The sequence below is a fragment of the Macrotis lagotis genome, chromosome 4, assembly GCF_037893015.1.
Source record: "Macrotis lagotis isolate mMagLag1 chromosome 4, bilby.v1.9.chrom.fasta, whole genome shotgun sequence".
Classification (NCBI taxonomy): domain Eukaryota; kingdom Metazoa; phylum Chordata; class Mammalia; order Peramelemorphia; family Peramelidae; genus Macrotis; species Macrotis lagotis.
The window spans coordinates 174,010,469-174,029,973 of NC_133661.1; positions in this window are offsets into that span (position 1 = coordinate 174,010,469).

The window sequence follows — 19,505 nt, forward strand, 5'->3', positions numbered from 1 at the left end:
ACTCTACAGAACGTTCTGGCATTATGGTTGACATTACATTGATCAGAATTCTCAAATCTTTCAAGAAATATGTGACACAGTGCATAGAGCACTAGGCCTAGAGTCAGGAAAACGTAATTTAAAATCCATCCTGAGACACTAGCAGAGTTAGCTTGAGCAAGTAGATCAATTAGCTTTCATCTGTCTCAGTTTCCTCAACAATAAAATGGACACACCAATGGTTTTCATTGGCAGTGACACTACCTCTGTGTTCTTCCTTAAATAAGACATTCCCATCTCTCAGTTGTAGGAATTTCATGCCTGTAATGTTTTCTTTATGTCTTCATTCATGTAGACCCTCCTGACTTCCTTCAAATCCCTTCTGGAAACCTTTTCCAATCCTTAATTCTAGGGACTTCTCTGTGAATTATTATTTCTCTTTTATATAATTTGTTTGCTAGTAGTCTCCTCCATTAGCTTGTGAGTTCCTTGAGGGCAGGGGCAGTCTTTTGTCTTTTTTTTTTTTGTATTCCTAGCTGACAGCACAGTGTCTGTCAGATAGTGGTGGTTGTACTGCATTCTCAGAGGACCAAAGCAGCATCACTATGAGTCTTATAGTGTGTGATTGTGACTGATCAGACCAATAAGCTGCAAATGTTCTACCATAGTCCAATGTGATCACATGGGGCAGTTATGTTAAAGTTGCACATCTCGCATTTCCACTGAGCTACTTCCATTCTGACTTGCTTATAGAGTACAGCCCCCTTTTTGATGAGCACACACTGTGTTGGGTGGTCCTGTGCCAATATCTCCCATGCTGCATAGTCAGTTGTAGAGTTCTTAAGTAAGACCTTGAGAATGTCCTTGTATTGCTTTTTTCTGATCCCCAGTGTGAGCACATGTCCTATGTGAATTCTCCATTGGCATTAGGTCAATATGACCAGCCCTTTGGAGTTATGCTCTCTTTAATAGTTTGAATGTTCATCATTTTAGATCTAGAAAGGATCTCAGTGTCTGCTATTTTGTTCTGTCAGGTGATCTTCAGAGTCTTCTAAGACAATTTAAATGTAAACAATTCAATTTTCTGGCAGGGCAGTGGTATACTGTGCAGATTTCACAGGTATACATGATGATGTTTGTCCTTCATTTTCGAAGACTACAACACCAGGGAGATGATGCCATGACAAGCACTTGAATTGAATTTGAGTAAGGGGGGGGTGATGTTGCTATGTCCCCAGACTTAGTGAGCCATCTGAATCCAGCAGACAGATTTGGATTGAGACAACTGGAGATAGCCCTAGATGGGAGGCAATCAGAGTTCAGTGACCTGCCCAAGGTCACACCTCAGGTAAGTGTCTGAAGAAATCCAAACTTCAGGGCCAGTTCTTTACCCATTGCTCTATCTTGCTGACCTGTGACTCTTTTAAGGTAGCCAAATGTCTCATCGGCTAATTAGTGGCTCACATGAGCCACTGTCCCCCCTTACTAGCCAAATCACAGGCAAGGGATGGTCGTGGTAGAAACATTGAGGGAAGAAGATCCTGTTGAACTTGACACAGGCATGCAACAATGAAGTTGGCACAATGATTCTGTAGACCTTTGGTCTGGGAGTCAGTCCAATACCTTTTCTTTCCTTTAGAGTCTTCTCAAACACTGAGCTAGCTCTAGCAATGTGTGTGCAAGCCTTATTATTTATGTATTCATCTTTAGAAATTATATTCCCAAGGTATTATATTATCCTCAGCATTCACTACTTCTGCATTAGCTGTAACTGATGGTTCCACATATGGATGGTGTGGTGCTGGCTGATGGAGCACCTGTGTTACCTTGGTGTTAATTTGTGGGCCAAAATTAGCACGAACAGCAGACAATCGATCCCTATTTTGTTGCATCTCAGCTTCAGAGGCTGCATTGATGGCACAGTCATCTGCAAACAGAAGACCATGCACTCATACTCCCTCCACTTTGGTCTTGTCCTTTTCAAGTAGAAGAATTTACTCTGTTGTTGACCTTGATGGAGTGCTTGTCCTCATGGAAGATTTTTGTTAGTCTGGTTGAAGACACCTTGCTAAAAAGCATGGGAGCAAGCCCACAGCCTTGTTCCACTCTTTTGGTGACCAGGAAATCACGAGAGCATCATCCACTCTCCAGAAATCAGGCAAGCATGTGTCATTGAACTGACATAGGAGCCTGAGGAACTCCTCTGGGCAACCAAATTTTGACATAATTTTCCATAAGTCCTCATGACTGACAGTATCAAAGTCTTTGGTGAGATCTACAAATGTGGGGTACAGATCTCTGTTTTGCTTCTGGTATTTCTGGAGTTGCTGGGCTGCAAACACCATATAGACTGTTCCCTGGTCCTTTCTGAAGCCACATGGCTCTCAGGGGAAGGATCATCTTCCAGGTGAAGGATCAGCCTGTTAAGGAGGACTCTAGCCAAAGCTTGCCAGCAATGACTAGAGAGAATCACTCCTGTGATTGCCACAGGACAATGTATTCCCTCTTCCTTTATAGAAATGGACAATGGAGACATCATTGAACCCCTGAGGAATTACCTCATGTAAATAACAGAAAAATTTCAGTCAGCTTTTGTATGATCAATTGACCCCCCCCCCCCATCTTATAAATCTCACCTGGAATAGAATCAACACCAATTGCTTTATCATATAAAAGGAGCCTAATGGCATTCAACACCTCTTCTCAGTTGGAACATTAGTGAAAAAGGGATTGGTTTCAATCTGAAGTGAATGGTAGGCACTTAATAAATGCTTATTGAGTTGAATTGAATTACAAACTGTCTGACTATTTGATCTAATTTGCTCTAGTTTTCAGGGAATCTATTACTTGAACCTCTTTTACCCCCCCCCCTTTACACTCTCCCTTGATGACCTAATATCAACTCCTATGAGTATATATCTTTATCTATCTATCTGTCTATCTATCTATCTATCTATCTATCTATCTATCTATCTATCTATCTTTTATGTACTTCAACCTGAGGTAAATGGTAGGCACTTAATAGATTTACCTAATATATTTACACAATGCATGTATATATTCCTAATGCAGGTAGGTGCCATAGCTGATAGAGAGTCAGGGCAGGACTGAAGTCAGAAAGATCATCCTTGGTTCCAATCTGACCTTAAGCCCTTATTAGCTGTGAGACCTTGTGCAAGTCACTTAACCTTGTTTCTCTCAGTTTCCTCATATGTAAAACATGCTAGAACAATTCCAGTATTTTTGCCAGGAAAATCTCCAAGGGGGTCACAAAGAGTCTGACAAGACTAAAATGACTGAAGTTTTTATATTATGTATGTGTGTGTCTTTACATATTGGTATGAATTCATACATATATGTATATAATATATATATATATATATATATATATATATATATATATCCCTATGTCTCTTCTAGCCTCTTCTAAAATCACCAAAGAACTCATTTTTCCTCAGTTCACTATTTCACCATTATCCTTAATCACTCAGATTCCCAACCTCAGCCATCCTAAATTCTTGTCCTTCCTTTACCTCATATATGCATTCGGTTATTAAAGTTTTTGACTTGACCTTATAATATATCTCTTGCATCTATTACCTTTCTCAAGTCGTCCAGTAACAATAGTTCAGAGCCTTATTATCACTTATCTGCATTATTGGAATAGCTTCTTAATTGGTCTCCCTGCCTCATCTTCCTCTTTATCCAGTGTGCTCTCTACTCAACTACCAGTGACATTCCTAAAATATGAGGTTTGACCTTGTCTCTCCTCAATAAACTGCAGGAATTCTATACTACACCTAGAATAAAATACACACTCCTTGCCCAAACCCTCCTTTGGATTTCAAGCTTTTCAAAACAAATCTCTTATCTCCTTGCAAGTCTTATACATTTGCCCCTTTTGCACACTGCTTATTTCAGTCAAACTGCCCTTCTCACGGTTTCTCATACATAGAATTCTCTCTTATCTCCAGGTCTTTGCATAAACTTTTCTCTGCCTGGAATGCATTTCTCCCTTACCTTTGAATCTTAGAACCACTCGTTTATTTATTTTTCAATTGATATTTTACTTTATTTTTCAGTTACATGAAAGTTTTTCAATATTTATCCATATCCATATGCATATGCATATTTTTATGTTATATAATTTCCTTTCATTCTCCCTTCCCATCCCTCTCTCCTCAGGAGCAAACAGTCATGTGAATATTGAACAAACACATTTATGTTCAACATGTATACAAATCAGTCATTTTTGGTATGAGGAATTAGGGTTAAGAGAAAAGGGGAAAGAAACATGAGATAAGAAAGAAATACATAAGTGAAATGTTTAAAAAAATGAATGTTCACTAGTTCATTTCAAAGCTCAGTTCAAACATCACCTCCTAATAAAGACTTCCTTCCTTTCCCAGCCCCAGTCCCAGCATGGGAGATGCCTTCCCTCTAATGTATCTTGAATTTGTGTATATATCATATATCTATATAATACATGATGTCTGCCCTTATAAAATGTAAGCTGCTTAAAGACAGGGATTGTTTCATTTTTATCTTTGTATCAGAGTTCCGAGCATATAGATAGTGGGTGCTTTTTTTCTAATATTCTTTTCTTAAAAAAAATAGTTTCAAGAGCAGAACTGTATGTAGATGTAGGTAGAGAGCAGTGAGTTACCTGTCATGAAAATTCTTAAAGCAAAGCCTGTAGTCACTTGTCAGGAATGTTTTAGAGATGATTCATTATTATTATTTCCATGAAGGTTGGAATAGAAGCTCTCTGAATTTTACCCATTCCACAAGTCCTGCAGTTCTATAATTTTGGAATTTCCCATCTAGCTTCTCTGTACACGTCTTTCTGCCTTTTTCTTGGAAGCAGCCATATAGTTCATTCCTTTCCTGGAATAAACTGACACAGAGTAGGCACCTAATATGTACATATTGTTGATTGATTTCTTTTATGTCACTTCTGTATTCTTTGGGAAAGTTTGCTCAATGTTCTTTTGACAGGAAGCTTCTTAGTGATGTGCCTAGGAACAGATCTTCATTTCTATTAAGATGACTTCCTTTTCCCCCCTTTCACCTCCTATTTATATCTCTTAAATTCAATTTTTAGCAAAAATTGTCATTCTTCTCATACTCTATTGTTTCTTTTTTAAGGTTTTTGCAAGGCAAATGGGGTTAAGTGACTTGCCCAAGGCCACACAGCTAGGTAATTATTAAGTGTCTGAGGCCAGATTTGAACTCGGGTACTCCTGACTCCAGGGCTGGTGCTATATCTACTGTGCCATCTAGCTACCCCATAATCTATTGTTTCAAGAGATTTCTTATCCTCAGAACTTTCCAGATTCTTGGAACCTATCAATTGTGTCTACTTAATCACAGATTCCTACTCAGAAAAACTACATCTGTCCTTTCTCCTTTGTCTATCATGATTTCAGACAGGATTTGATTCTATCCTATTTTTGATCCAATTCTTCAAATATTAAGTACAAAATTAAAATTGAATCAGTCTTTGTCTTCTGAAAATTTGCTGGTTGTTTACTCAGGTAAATAAATATAATTTCTGAAGTGAAAGGACCCTGATAACTAAATGATCAGGAAAGACTTCATATAAGAGATGACTTACGAGATGGGTTGTGCAGGAAGCTAGGATTCTAAGAGGTAAAAATGAAAGGTGAGTATTCTAGGCAAGGGGGTAGCCTGTGTGAAGACATGGAGATGACATGTCAAGTTTGGAGACTTCTGAACTTTCCAATTTGACTTCTTTCTAGTCATTCCATCTAATCTGTCTCCCTCTCTGAGCCCTGATGATGTTAGTGTCCTAAAGATATACAGGTATTATCTTTCCATGTTAGATGATAAGCAATTTATCCTTTTTTACCCCTTTATAATTGCTTTCCCCTAATTGCTTTCTCTTGTTTATCTTGACTCATGTTTATATTTCTAAATGTCCATTCAGTTCTGATCTTTTAATCAGGAATGCTTGAAAGTCTTCTAATTCATTGAAATTAATTTTCTTCTCTGTTGGATTATATTCAGTATTACTAGATAAGATATTCTTGATTGTAAGCTTACATATTTTGTCTTTTGGAATAATATATTTTTAGCTATTCACTCCCTTACGACTTCTAAAACTTGTATGATCCTGATTGTGGCTCCTTACTTCTTTTTCTTTTTTTAGTTTTTCTTTTTGCAAGGCAAATGGGGTTAAGAGGCTTGCCCAAGGCCACACAGCTAGGTAATTATTAAGTGTCTGAGACTGGATTTGAATCCAGGTACTCCTGACTCCAGGGCCGGTGCTTTATCCACTGCACCATCTAGCCGCCCCACTCCTTACTTCTTAAATTGTTTCTTTTACTTTAATATTTTTTCCTTTGACCTGGATACTCTGGATTTTGTTTGTTAATGTTCTCAGAAACTTTAATTTTAAGGTCTCAGGATGCAATCAGGAATTTTCTTCTTTTTTTTGTCTGGTCCTAAGTGATCTGGATGATTTTCTTTTATGATTTCTTGAAATATGATGTCCAGTTTTTTTCTTTGGTCATGGCTTTCAGGTAGTCCATTGACTGTTAAATTTTCTATCCTCAATTTTTTCCATTTCAATTGGTTTTGTTATGAGGTACCTTAATTTTTCTTCTTTTCAATCTTTTGATTTAAATATATTTCTTGCTGTCTCATGGAGACATTGAATTCAATGAGGTCCATTCTGATTTTCAGGGAATTTGTTTTTTGAGTAATATTTTGTATCCCTTGTCCATACTGTTAGTTCTCCTTCCCATTCTTATTTTCATAGTTCTCATTTCTTCTCCAGTTCTCTCCTCTAGTGCTCTCATTTTGTTTATAAAACATTTTTTTTAGTTTTTTTTGCAAGGCAAATGGGGTTAAGTGGCTTGCCTAAGGCCACACAGCTAGGTAATTATTTAGTATCTGAGACCAGATTTGAACCCAGGTACTCCTGACTCCAGGGCTGGTGCTTTATCCACTGCGCCATCTAGCCGCTCCTATAAAATATTTTATAAACATTTTTCAAAAACCAACTATTGCTTTGTTTCTCTTAGAATTTTTAGTATAACTTGTGCCTGAGTTGTATTTTTCTTTGAGGCTTTAACTGTACATGTTTTGAAGTCATTCTCTTCTTCTGTGTTTGTGTTTTGAGCATCCCTATCGCTATAATAGTTTTTAATAGTGGGATTCTTTTTTGTTTGCTCATTTTCCCATTATAATTTGTGATTTGGGTCTCCATGTTAGGTTTACATTATATCTATTCTGTCCAGTTTAGTCCTCCTGTTACTCCTTTCTTGAAGCTATTGAGTGCTGTGTTATTCCAGGAACTCAAGATAACTCTGACTGGGAAATTACAAGCTTTCAGTTTACCTAAGTGGTCTGATCCAGGACAAGATTCTATTACTGTCCTCCTGGTCTAAGTTCTAGAAGTTACTGAGTTGGATTTGGGTCTGAGCAAATACACCTGTGAACTTATTATTGGGGAAAGCCATTACACTGTTTTTGGACACAGCCACTTTCAGCAAACTGGAAAACTGTATTGGTTCAGAGTTATAGAACTGGAGGCTCTTCTTTGGTCTTGATATCATATCCCATCTATTCTTCCAACTTCAGACTGGACTGGAGACTGGAACTAAGACCCTCTTTCAGTTTTGAGGGTCAGAGCTACACAACTCCTGCTTATTTCTAAAGTTACTTCTTGTTCTATATGTAATCTAGGACCTTCATGTTCCTCACCCTGAAATGTTATCTCTTGGTTCAGTTCCCCTCTTCAAAATCTGTTCTGGATCTGTAACTTAGTGCTTGGTGGTAAACAACAGAGGAACTTCTTATATCTTACAGAAGGTCAGACCTTTTTGTGTACTCCTGAGAACAGTCTTGACCCTTTTCAGTCCCAGTACTGAATTATTCCCACCTAGATCCTGTCCCCAGTGTTGAAAGTCTTCTGTGCATCAATCTATGTCTTTTAATTCTGGAAAAAATGACTCACTCTGACTCAATCTGGTATGGTTTTGGTTTGTTTTATTTTTGAACTTTGCAAAGAGTTTACAGGAGAGAGTTTATTTGTGCTTCTTGATACTCTACCATGTTGGCTCCTCTCTCATCACTGATCTCTTAATTGAAAAATTTAATGACCTTTCTCAATCTTCATACTTTTGAGCCCTCTCCATTCTTTTACACTATTACTATCTGGATAGTCTCTTTTGTTTAGGTTTTTTTGTGACACTATTCTCTACTGTTTTGCCTCCTCCCTTTCTAATTGTACCTTCTCAGTATCCTATGATGGAGCTTCATCCACTACATCAAGTATACTAACCATGTGTAGCCCACAAAAAATTGTCCTGGCTCCTTTTCTCTTCTTCCTTTTTACTATCTAACTTGGTGACCTCATTAGCTACCTGTGTTCAACTATTAATTTATTCAGATGAATGAATAGAATAGCATTTCAGTATTTATTATGGAGATACAAGTAGAAAAAGCAAGATGGCAAGACCCAGAGGTCCTAAGAATATAGCAGTAACTAGAATGACTTTGTTCACAGGTCCTTAGGTTACATCAATAAATCATAGACAAGTACTATAGCATTTAAAGGTAGGACATACAGTAACTCCTGTAGGAATTTATGAGGAAGTGGCAAGACAGATGATAAAACTGACTGGTTCTCCATTGCTTTGGATGATATATAGAGAGAGACCGAGAGAGTTCTTTACTGTTTTCTTTCCCAGTGGATTGTTAACTCCGTGAGGGTAGGGAAAGCATTTTCTTTTTTCTTTGTTTTTTCCAGTGCTTAACACAATTCTTGGTACATGGTGCTTAATAAATACTTGTTGACTGATTATTTGTGAAAAGAACTAGAACATTCTTTAATCCCTGCTGACATGTTTCGCAGGTATGTTTGTATCATTACACCCCACACCCACATTGGAAGCCAAACACTTTATCCTTATGCAATCTTTTCCGATTACTCACTTGTATTTATATTTATATATTTCTCTTTAATGATGTTTGTATTTCAGTATTTCTCAGTATTTCTACTTGGTCTTTTCATCAGGATCCTTTATTTAATTAGAGGTCCATTTTTCTCCCATAGGATTATGCTTAGTTTTTCTGAGTAATTTATTCTTGATTTTTAAACTTATGTCTTCTGCCTTCTAGAATGCCATATTCCCCAGTTCTCTTGTCTTTTGTGATAGTTGCTGCTAAATCTTATGTCATCCTCAACTGCGGTATTTGAACTCTTCTTTTCTGACTTGTTGCAGCAAAGTTTCTTTGACCTGGAAGCTCTGGATTTTGGTTATGACAATCCTGGGGTTTCACTGATGAGTTGATTGCTGGATTCTTTCTCTTTTCACTTTATTTTCTGACTCTGAGATATTTGGGCAATTTTCTTTCATGACTTTTGAAATTTGTCTAGAATCTTTTAGTGTTCTGTTTTTGTAGGTAGTACAATTATCATTTATTATCTCCCTTTGATCTCTTTTCCAGATCAATTGTTCTTTTTTCTCTGAGATACTTTACATTTTCTTTTTTTCTTTGATATTTTCATTTTAATATTTCTCATTTCATGGAGTCATTATCTCTCCCCTTTCCATCTTCCATTCAATCATCAAAGTGATTCTACTGAAGCAATGGTCTAACCATGTCACCTTCCTTCCTCACTCAACAAAATCCAGTGACTCCTTACAATTTCCAGAATCAAATGCAAAAATCTTTTCTTTGGCATGTAAAGACCTCCATAACCTAGTCCACTTCTTCCATGTTACTCCACAGTACATTCTTTTTGGTGGAGTGACATTGACCTCTGTGTTCTTCCTTAAATAACACATTCCTGTCTCTCAGCTGTAGGAATTTCATCCCTGTAATGTTTTCTTTACTCATGTAGACCCTCCTGACTTCCTTCAAATCCCTTCTGGAAACTTCTTCCAATCCTTAATTCTACTGCCTTCCTCTGTGAATTATTATTTATCTTTTATATAACTTTGTACATAGTTGTTTGCTAGTTGTCTCTTGTATTAGATTGTGAACTCCTTGAAAGCAGAGATAGTCTTTTGCCTTTTTTAGTATTCCTGGTCCACAGCACAGTGTCTGGCAGATAGTGGTTGTTGTTCTTCATTAGAGTCTTACAGTGTGTGATTGTGATTGATAAGAGTAGTAACAACTGGGAATGTTCTACCATAGGACGGGCACAAATAGTCCATATGAACACTTGAGGTGGTTACTCTAAACTTGCACATCTCACATTTGCATTGAGCTACTTCCATTCTGACTTGCTTATTGAGTACAGCACCCTTTCTGATGAGGACATGCCATGTTGGGTGGTCTTGTGCCAGTGTCTCCCATGCTGCACAGTCGATTGCAGAGTTCTTTTCATCTTTTTAACATTTAAAAAAATTATTTAATACAATGGGGGTGAAGTGACTTGCCCAAGGTCACACAGGTAATTATCAAGTGCCTGGGGTCAGATTTGAACTCAGGTCCTCCTGACTTCAGGGCTGGTGCTCTATCAACTGTGCCACCTAGCTGCCCTCGATTGCAGAGTTCTTAGGTGAGATCTAGAGAGTATCCTTGTATGGCTTTTTCTGACCCCACTGTGAGCACATGTCCTGTGTGAGTTCTTTATTGTTAAGCTTACATTTGGCATTCAGTCAATATGACCAGCCCTTTGGAGTTGTGCTCTCTTTAATAGAGTTTGAATGTTCATCAATTTAGATCTAGAAAGGATCTCAGTATCTGCTATTTTATTCTGTCAGGTGATCTTCAGAGTCTTATAAGACAATTTAAATGGAAGTAATTCAATTTTCTGGCAGGGCAGTGGTATACTGTGCAGATTTCACAGGTATACATGATGATATTTGTCCTTCATTTTTGAAGAAGAGTACAATATTAGGGAAATGATGCCATGACAAGCACTTGAATTGAATTTGAGTAAGGGGGGGGGTGATGTTGCTATGTCCCCAGACTTAGTGAGCCATCTGAATCCAGCAGACAGATTTGGATTGAGACAACTGGAGATAGCCCTAGATGGGAGGCAATCAGGGTTCAGTGACCTGCCCAAGGTCACACCTCAGGTAAGTGTCTGAAGAAATCCAAACTTCAGGGCCAGTTCTTTACCCATTGCTCTATCTTGCTGACCTGTGACTCTTTTAAGGTAGCCAAATGTCTCATCGGCTAATTAGTGGCTCACATGAGCCACTGTCCCCCCTTACTAGCCAAATCACAGGCAAGGGATGGTCGTGGTAGAAACATTGAGGGAAGAAGATCCTGTTGAACTTGACACAGGCATGCAACAATGAAGTTGGCACAATGATTCTGTAGACCTTTGGTCTGGGAGTCAGTCTAATACCTTTTCTTTCCTTTAGAGCCTTCTCAAACACTGAGCTAGCTCTAGCAATGTGTGTGCAAGCCTTATTATTTATGTATTCATCTTTAGAAATTATATTCCCAAGGTATTATATTATCCTCAGCATTCACTACTTCTGCATTAGCTGTAACTGATGGTTCCACATATGGATGGTGTGGTGCTGGCTGATGGAGCACCTGTGTTACCTTGGTGTTAATTTGTGGGCCAAAATTAGCACGAACAGCAGACAATCGATCCCTATTTTGTTGCATCTCAGCTTCAGAGGCTGCATTGATGGCACAGTCATCTGCAAACAGAAGACCATGCACTCATACTCCCTCCACTTTGGTCTTGTCTTTTTCAAGTAGAAGAATTTACTCTGTTGTTGACTTTGATGGAGTGCTTGTCCTCATGGAAGATTTTTGCTAGTCTGGTTGAAGACACCTTGCTAAAAAGCATGGGAGCAAGCCCACAGCCTTGTTCCACTCTTTTGGTGACCAGGAAATCACGAGAGCATCATCCACTCTCCAGAAATCAGGCAAGCATGTGTCATTGAACTGACATAGGAGCCTGAGGAACTCCTCTGGGCAACCAAATTTTGACATAATTTTCCATAAGTCCTCATGACTGACAGTATCAAAGTCCTTGGTGAGATCTACAAATGTGGGGTACAGATCTCTGTTCTGCTTCTGGCATTTCTGGAGTTGCTGGGCTGCAAACACCATATAGACTGTTCCCTGGTCCTTTCTGAAGCCACATGGCTCTCAGGGGAAGGATCATCTTCCAGGTGAAGGTTCAGCCTATTAAGGAGAACTCTTAGCCAAAAGCTTGCCAGCAATGACTAGAGAGAATCACTCCTGTGATTGCCACAGGATAATGTATTCCCTCTGCCTTTATAGAAATGAATGATGTGGGGGGCAGTCAAATGTGGCCTCAGACACTTAATTGCCTAGCTGTGTGACCTTCGGTAAATCACTTTCTTTTTTTTTAGTTTTTGCAAGGCAATAGGGTTAAGTGGCTTGCCCAAGGCCACACAGCTAGGTAATTATTAAGCGTCAGAGGCCAGATTTGAACTCAGGTACTCCTGACTCCAGGGCCAGTGCTTTATCCACTGCACCACCTAGCCACCCCGGGTAAGTCACTCTTAACCCCATTGTCTTAAAAAAAATAAAAAATAAAAAGAAAAAGAAATGGACAATAGAGATATCCTTGAACCCCTGACAGATAACCTTGTGTCAAATAACACAGAAAAATTTCAGTCAGCTTTTGTATGGTCAATGGACCCCCCACCTTATAAATCTTAGCTGGAATAGAATCAGCACCAGGTGCTTTGTCATATAGGGAGTGAATTCAACCTGAGGTGAATAGTAGGCACTTAATAGATGCTTATTGAGTTGAATCAAATTATAGATTGTCTTCCTTTTTTTTTGTCTAATTTACTCTAGTTTTCAGGGAGTCTGTTATTTAGCCCTTTTTTTTCCTTTACAATGTTATTTGTTGACCATATCAATACCATGTGTTTAATTATGTCTTTGCAGGTGGTAAGCATATAATTATCCATGCATGTATATGTGTGTGTAAGAATATATACATCTACATATAGATGTACATATAAGTATATATGAATATCTATATACCATATAAACACACTTAAATATTTATACAGTATATGTATATGTTCATGTGTTTATGTTTATTCCTAAGGCAACTAGGTGGAATAGTAGATAAGGGTGTCAGAGCAGGGCTTTAGTCAGGAAAACTCATCATTCTGAGTTCAAATGTTACCTCAGACACATGCTTGTATAACCTTGGGGAAGTCACTTAACCCTATTTGCCACAGTTTCCTCATCTGTAAAATGAGCTGGAAAAGCAATTGGTAGACCATCTCAGTATCTTTGCCAAGAAAACCCCCATTATGGAGTCACAAAGAGTCTGAAATGTTCAAAATGACTGAACAATCTCTCTCTCTCTCTGTCTCCCTCCCTCTATATATATGTATGTGTGTGTGTATATTTGTTTATATTCACGGACATAGGCACATATATTCCTATGTCTTTGGCTCTTGTTCCAAATCACCAATTGTCTATTGGACTTTTCCAATTGTATAGTTATATAGTTTATAGTCTAAAATTGGAACTCATTTCCCCCATTTCTCTATTTCTGCAGTAAAGCACCATTATCTTCATCCTCAATTCTTTTTATTAAAATTTTACTTATTTAAGGAAATGGGGTTAAGAGTGACTCCCTAAGGTCCCATAGATATTATTAAGTGTCTGAGAGCAAATTTGAACTCAGGTCCTCCTGATTCCAGGGACAACGCTCCATTCACTGTGCCACCTAACTGCCCCCTCATCCTCAATTCTTGACCTTCCTTTACCTCACATTACATTCAGTTATCAGTTTTTGACTTTACCTTACAATATCTCTTGCATCTTTTACCTTTTCTCAACTCACCCAGTCACCACACTTGTTCAGATGTCATTACACTTAACTGCATTATTGGAATAGTTTTTTAATTAGTCTCCCTACCTCATTTTCCTCCTTTCCTATGTGCTCTCTATTCAACCAATTACATTCTTAAGCACCAGATCGGATCATGTTTCTCCTCTGCTTAATAAACTCCAATAGTTCTATACTACATCTAGAATAAAGTACACACTAATCGCTCAAACCCTCCTTTGGATTTCAAGCTCTTCAAAACATAGTTCTAATCTCCTTGCAAGTCTTAGCTGTACATTAGCCCCTTTTACACACTGGTTATTTCAGTCAAACTGCCCTTCTCACTGTTTCTCATACATAGAATTCTACCTCTTATCTCTAGGTCTTCGCATAAACAGTTCTTCTATGTCTGGAGTGCATTTCTCCCTTACCTTTGAATCTCAGAACCATTAGTCTATCTATCTATCTATCTATCTATCTATCTATCTATCTATCTATCTATCTATCATATATCTATCTATCTTTCTATCTATTTATTTTTCAATTGATATTTTACTTTATTTTCCCAGTTACATGTTATGAAAGTTTTTCGATATTCATCCATATGCATAATGCATATTTTTATATTATATAATTTCCTTCCATTCTCCCTTCCCACCCTTCTCCCCTTAGGAGCAAACAGTCATGTGAATATTGAACAAACGCATTTGTGCTAAACATATTTACAGTTCAGTCATTTTTGGTATGAGGAATTAGGATTAAGGGAAAAGGAAAAAAATGAGACAGGAAATATATAAGTGAAATTAAAAAAAAATTAATGTTCACTAGTTTATTTCAAAGCTCAGGTCAAGCACCATCTCCTAATGAAGAATTTCATCTTCCTTCCCCAGTCCCAGTTTGAGCATCAGCAGATGCTTCCCCTCTAAATTATTTGTACACATCTCATGTCCACCCAATACATGTTATCTGCTCTACTTAAAGATAGGGATTGTTTCATTTTTATTTTTGTAGCACAGTACCAAGCATAATACATAGTAGGTGTTTTTTTCTAATATTCTTTTCTTAAAAATATATAAAATAAAGAGTTACTAGAGTAGAACTACAGAATACTCTAGATGTAGGTACCCCAGGGAGAAGTAAGTTCCCTGTCATGGAAATTCTTAAAGCAAAGCTTGGATGATCACTTGTCAGAAATGTTTTTTAAAGATGATTAATTATCATTATTTCTATGAAGGTTGGAATAGAAGCTCTCTGAAATTGCCTCCATCCACCACGATTTCTGCAGTTCTATGATTTTGGAATTCCCTTTTTTCTTGGAAGCAGCCATGGTTCATTCATTTCCTGGAATGAACTGATACAGAGTAGGCATCTAATATGTGCATGTTTTTCACTTGTTTCTTTTATGTTACTTCTGTATTCTTTAGGAAAGGTTGCTCAATATTTTTAGACAGGAAGCTTCTTAGTGATGTTGGAGTGCTAGGCAAGAGAACAGTTCTTCATTTCTATTAATTAAGATGATTTCATTTTTATCCTTTCACCTCCTAGTTATGCCTCTTAATTGTTGCAAAGTTGCCATTCTTTTCATACGCTATTGTTTCAAGAGAGCTCCTAGAAAAGAGATTTCTCATCCTCAGAGCTTACCAGGTTCTTGGAACCTATCTATTGAGTCTACTTAATCCCAGATCCCTAGTTATACAGATTACACCTATCTTTTATCCTTTGTGCATTATGATTTCAGGCTGGTTCTGATTCTATCCTGTTTTTGATTCAGTTCTGCTAAGTGTTACAAAGTTAATGCATCCTCAGGAAATTTGCTGACTGATGAACTCAAAGTTTACACAAGTAAATATATATATTTCTGAAGAGAAAGGCCCCCTGACAATAAGTGATCAGAAAAGGTTTCATATAGGAGATGGTTTATGAGATGAGTTGTGGAGGAAACTAGAAATTTTTAGAGTTAGAAGTGAAGAGTGAGTATTCTAGGCTTGGGGGAAACCTGTGTAACATGGAGATTGGATATGGCATGTCCAGGTTGGAAACTTCTAAACTTTGCAATTTGACTTCTTTCTAGTCCTTACATCTAATCTGTCTCCCTCTGTGAGCCCTGATGATGTTAGCGCTCCAATGGGATACATGTATCATCTTCCATATTAGATAATAAACAGTTTGTCCTTATTTATCCCTTATAATTGCTTTCTCCTGTTCATCTTTATATATTTTTCTTGACTCATTTTTATATTTCTAAGTGTCTATTCAGTTCTGGTCTTTTAGTTAGGAGTGCTTGGAAGTCTTCTATTTCATTAAATCAATTTTCTTCCATGTTGGATTATACTCAATATTGCTAGATAAGATATTCTTGATTGTAAGCTCTTATATTTTATCTTTTGTAATATTAAATTCTGAGTTATTCACTCCTCTATTGCTTCTAATTCTTGTGTGATCTTTTTTTTTCTTGGCAAAGCAATGGGGTTAAGTGGCTTGCCCAAGGCCACACAGCTAGGTAATTATTAAGTATCTGATGCTGGATTTGAACTCAGGTACTCCTGACTCCAGGACCAGTGCTTTATCCACTGCACCACCTAGCTGCCCCTCTTGTATGATCTTGACTGTGGCTTCGTACTATTTGAATTGTTTGACTGTGATTTTTTTTTGGCAAGGCAATGGGGTTACGTGAGTTGCCCAAGGTCACATAGCTAGGTATTAAGTGTCTGAAGAAGGATTTGAACTCTGGTCCTCCTGATTTCAGGCTGATGCTCTATCCGCTGTGCCACCTACCAACTCCTGTTTGTGATTTTTTTCTTTAATATGGATGCTCTGGATTTTGTCTTTAATGCTCTCAGAAATTTTTATTTTGGGGTCCCCAGGAGACAATCAGTGGACTTTTTCTATTTCCACTTTACCTTCTGGTTCTAAGAGATCTGGATTGTTTTTCTTTTATGATTTCTTGAAATATGTCCAGTTTTTTCCTTTGGTCATGGCTTTCAGGTAGTCCATTGATTTTTTCCATTTCAGTTGTTTTTGCTATGAAGTACCTTATTTTTCTTCTGTCTTTTCAATCTTTTGACTTAAATTTATTTCCTGTTGTCTCATGGAGACATTGAATTCAATATGGTCTATTCTGATTTTCAGGGAATTTGTTTTTTGAGTAATATTTTGTTACCTTTGTCAATACTGATAATTCTACTACCCATTTTACTTTGATAGTTCTCATTTATTTTCCAATTCTCTCCTTTAGTGATCTCATTTTTTTATAAAATCATTTTAGAAGCATTTAAGAAACCCCAATTATTGCTTTATTTCTCTAAGGATTTTTAGAATAACTTGTGACTGAGTTGTATTTTTCTTTGAGGTTTTAACTGTACATGTTTTGAAGTCATTCTCTTCTGTGTTTGTGTTTTGAGTATCTCTATCACTATAATAGTTTTTTATAGTGGGATTCTTTTTTGTTTGCTCCTTTTCCCATTATAATTTGTGATTTGGGTCCTCATATTAGGTTTGGGTTATATCTATTCTGTCTAGTTTAGTCCTCCTGTTGCTCCTTTCTTGAGGCTATTGAGGATCTCAAGGTAACTCTGACAGGGAAGTTGCAAGCTTTCAGTTCTCCCTAAGTGGTCTGATCCAGGACAAGATTCTATTACTGTCCTCCTGATTTAAGTTCCAGAAGTTACTGAGTTGGACTTGGGTCTGAGCAAATACACCTGTGGATTTACCATTGGGGAGAGCCATTACACTGTTTTTGGACACAGCCACTTTTCAACAAACTGGAAAACTATGTTGGTTCAGAGTGAAAGACCTGGAGGCTCTTCTTTGGTCTTGATTTTTATTCCGGTTTTTACAAGGCAAATGGGGTTAAGTGGCTTGCCCAAGGCCACACAGCTAGGTAATTATTAAGTGTCTGAGACCGGATTTGAACCCAGGTACTCCTGACTCCAGGGCCGGTGCTTTATTCACTGCGCCACCTAGCCACCCTCCTGCTTATTTCTAAAGTTACTTCTTGTTCTATTTGTAACTTAGGACCTTCATGTTCCTCATCCTGGAATGCTACCTCTTGATTCAGTTCTCCTCTTTCAAAATCTGGATTTGTGTCCCAGAACTAAGTAGTAAACAACAGGAATTAGATGAAATTTAAGTCACAAAAAATTGTCCTGGCTCTTTTGCTCTTCTTCCTTTTTACTATCTAACTTGGTGACCTCATTAGCTACCTGTGTTCAACTATTTATTTATTCAGATGAATAAATAGAATAGCATTTCAGTGTTTATTATGTGCTTGTAATGGAGATACAAGAAGAAAAAACAAGGTGGCAAATGCAGAGGTCTAGGAATATATCAGAAACAAGAATGACAGTTTTGGGGGGTCCTTAGGTTACATCAGTAGAACATAGGCCAATTCTGGGGGACTACAGGACAGAAACATTAAAGGGAGTACATATAATAAAGCTTGCAGGACTTTAGAAGAAGTTGGAAAGACATGATAGTGTTATCTGGTTCTCTATCACTTTGGAAGGCATAGAGTTGTTGACTTATATTTCATCTAATTCCTGTGGCATTAGGTAGCCAGCGAAGATTTCTGAGCAAAGGTCTGATATGGTTCAATAATCTCCTTGGAAATCTAGGAAACTATGTTTTTGACTTTTGGAGTTTTTCTATTACTATTAAAAATGAGAATTGGACTATATGATCTTTAAAGGGCTTTCTTACATATAAATCTTACACTCCTAATAACTTAGGAGTTCAGTGATTATTTGACTTAATATGAATGAATTGTTTTGAAGTAAAAATTCAAAAGGTGACTGAGAATGAATCTTTATTAGCCTGGAGAAATATATATATATATCCCTTACTACCAGCACTCATTATAGGTCATATAGGTCACTTACTTGGACTATTATAGTAGTTTCCTAATGAGTTTTCCTGCTTCTGCTTTCTCCCTTCTCTAATCTTGTTTTTAATAGCCCTGCCAGATACTGACATCTGTACATATTATTTCTTTGCTCAGAATTCTTCAATGGCTCTTTTTTTTCTATAGCTATTCAAATTAAAATTCAGATTTCTTTCTCTGGTGTTCAAAGTTCTGTACAATCTGATGTCAGTCTGCCTTTCCACTCTTTTTTCTTTTTACTTTTATACAACCCAACACATTTTATTTTCTAGCTCAATGGTGTCTACTCATCTCCCTATGGTTCATTTTCCTCAACCCCAACCTAGTTAATTTCCATAAATTTTTTAGAATCCAACTCAGTTGACAATCCCCTTAGGAAGTCTCCTATTATTTTTTCTTTCATTTCTATCTTGAAGTTCATTTAATGTTTTGTTCATAGTTCTCTTATTCACTTAATTCAGTTAAAAGTTTTTTAATGCATATCATGTCCACTGTATTAAACACTAGAGATAAAAAGGCAACAAAAACTAGAACAAGTTCACATTCTGCTAGTTATTTGTGCAAAGTTTGCATGAGGATGGGGAGAGAGCATGGATGGTTTGGATGATTTGTACCATTAAAGAGAACACTGGGGGGAGCTAAGAGGTGCAATGGATAGAGTGTCAAGTCATCAGGATGACTTGAATTCAAATCGGGATGCTGACACTTGACTTATTAGCTGTGTGACCCTGGGCGAGTCACCTTACACCAGTTGCCTTGTAAAGAGAAAGCGAGAGAAAGGAAGATTTAGAGAGAAACTATATCAAAGTAGCAAACTATTAAACTTCTCTACTTGACTATAAACTACATAAACTTAAGGATATTAAGGACTGT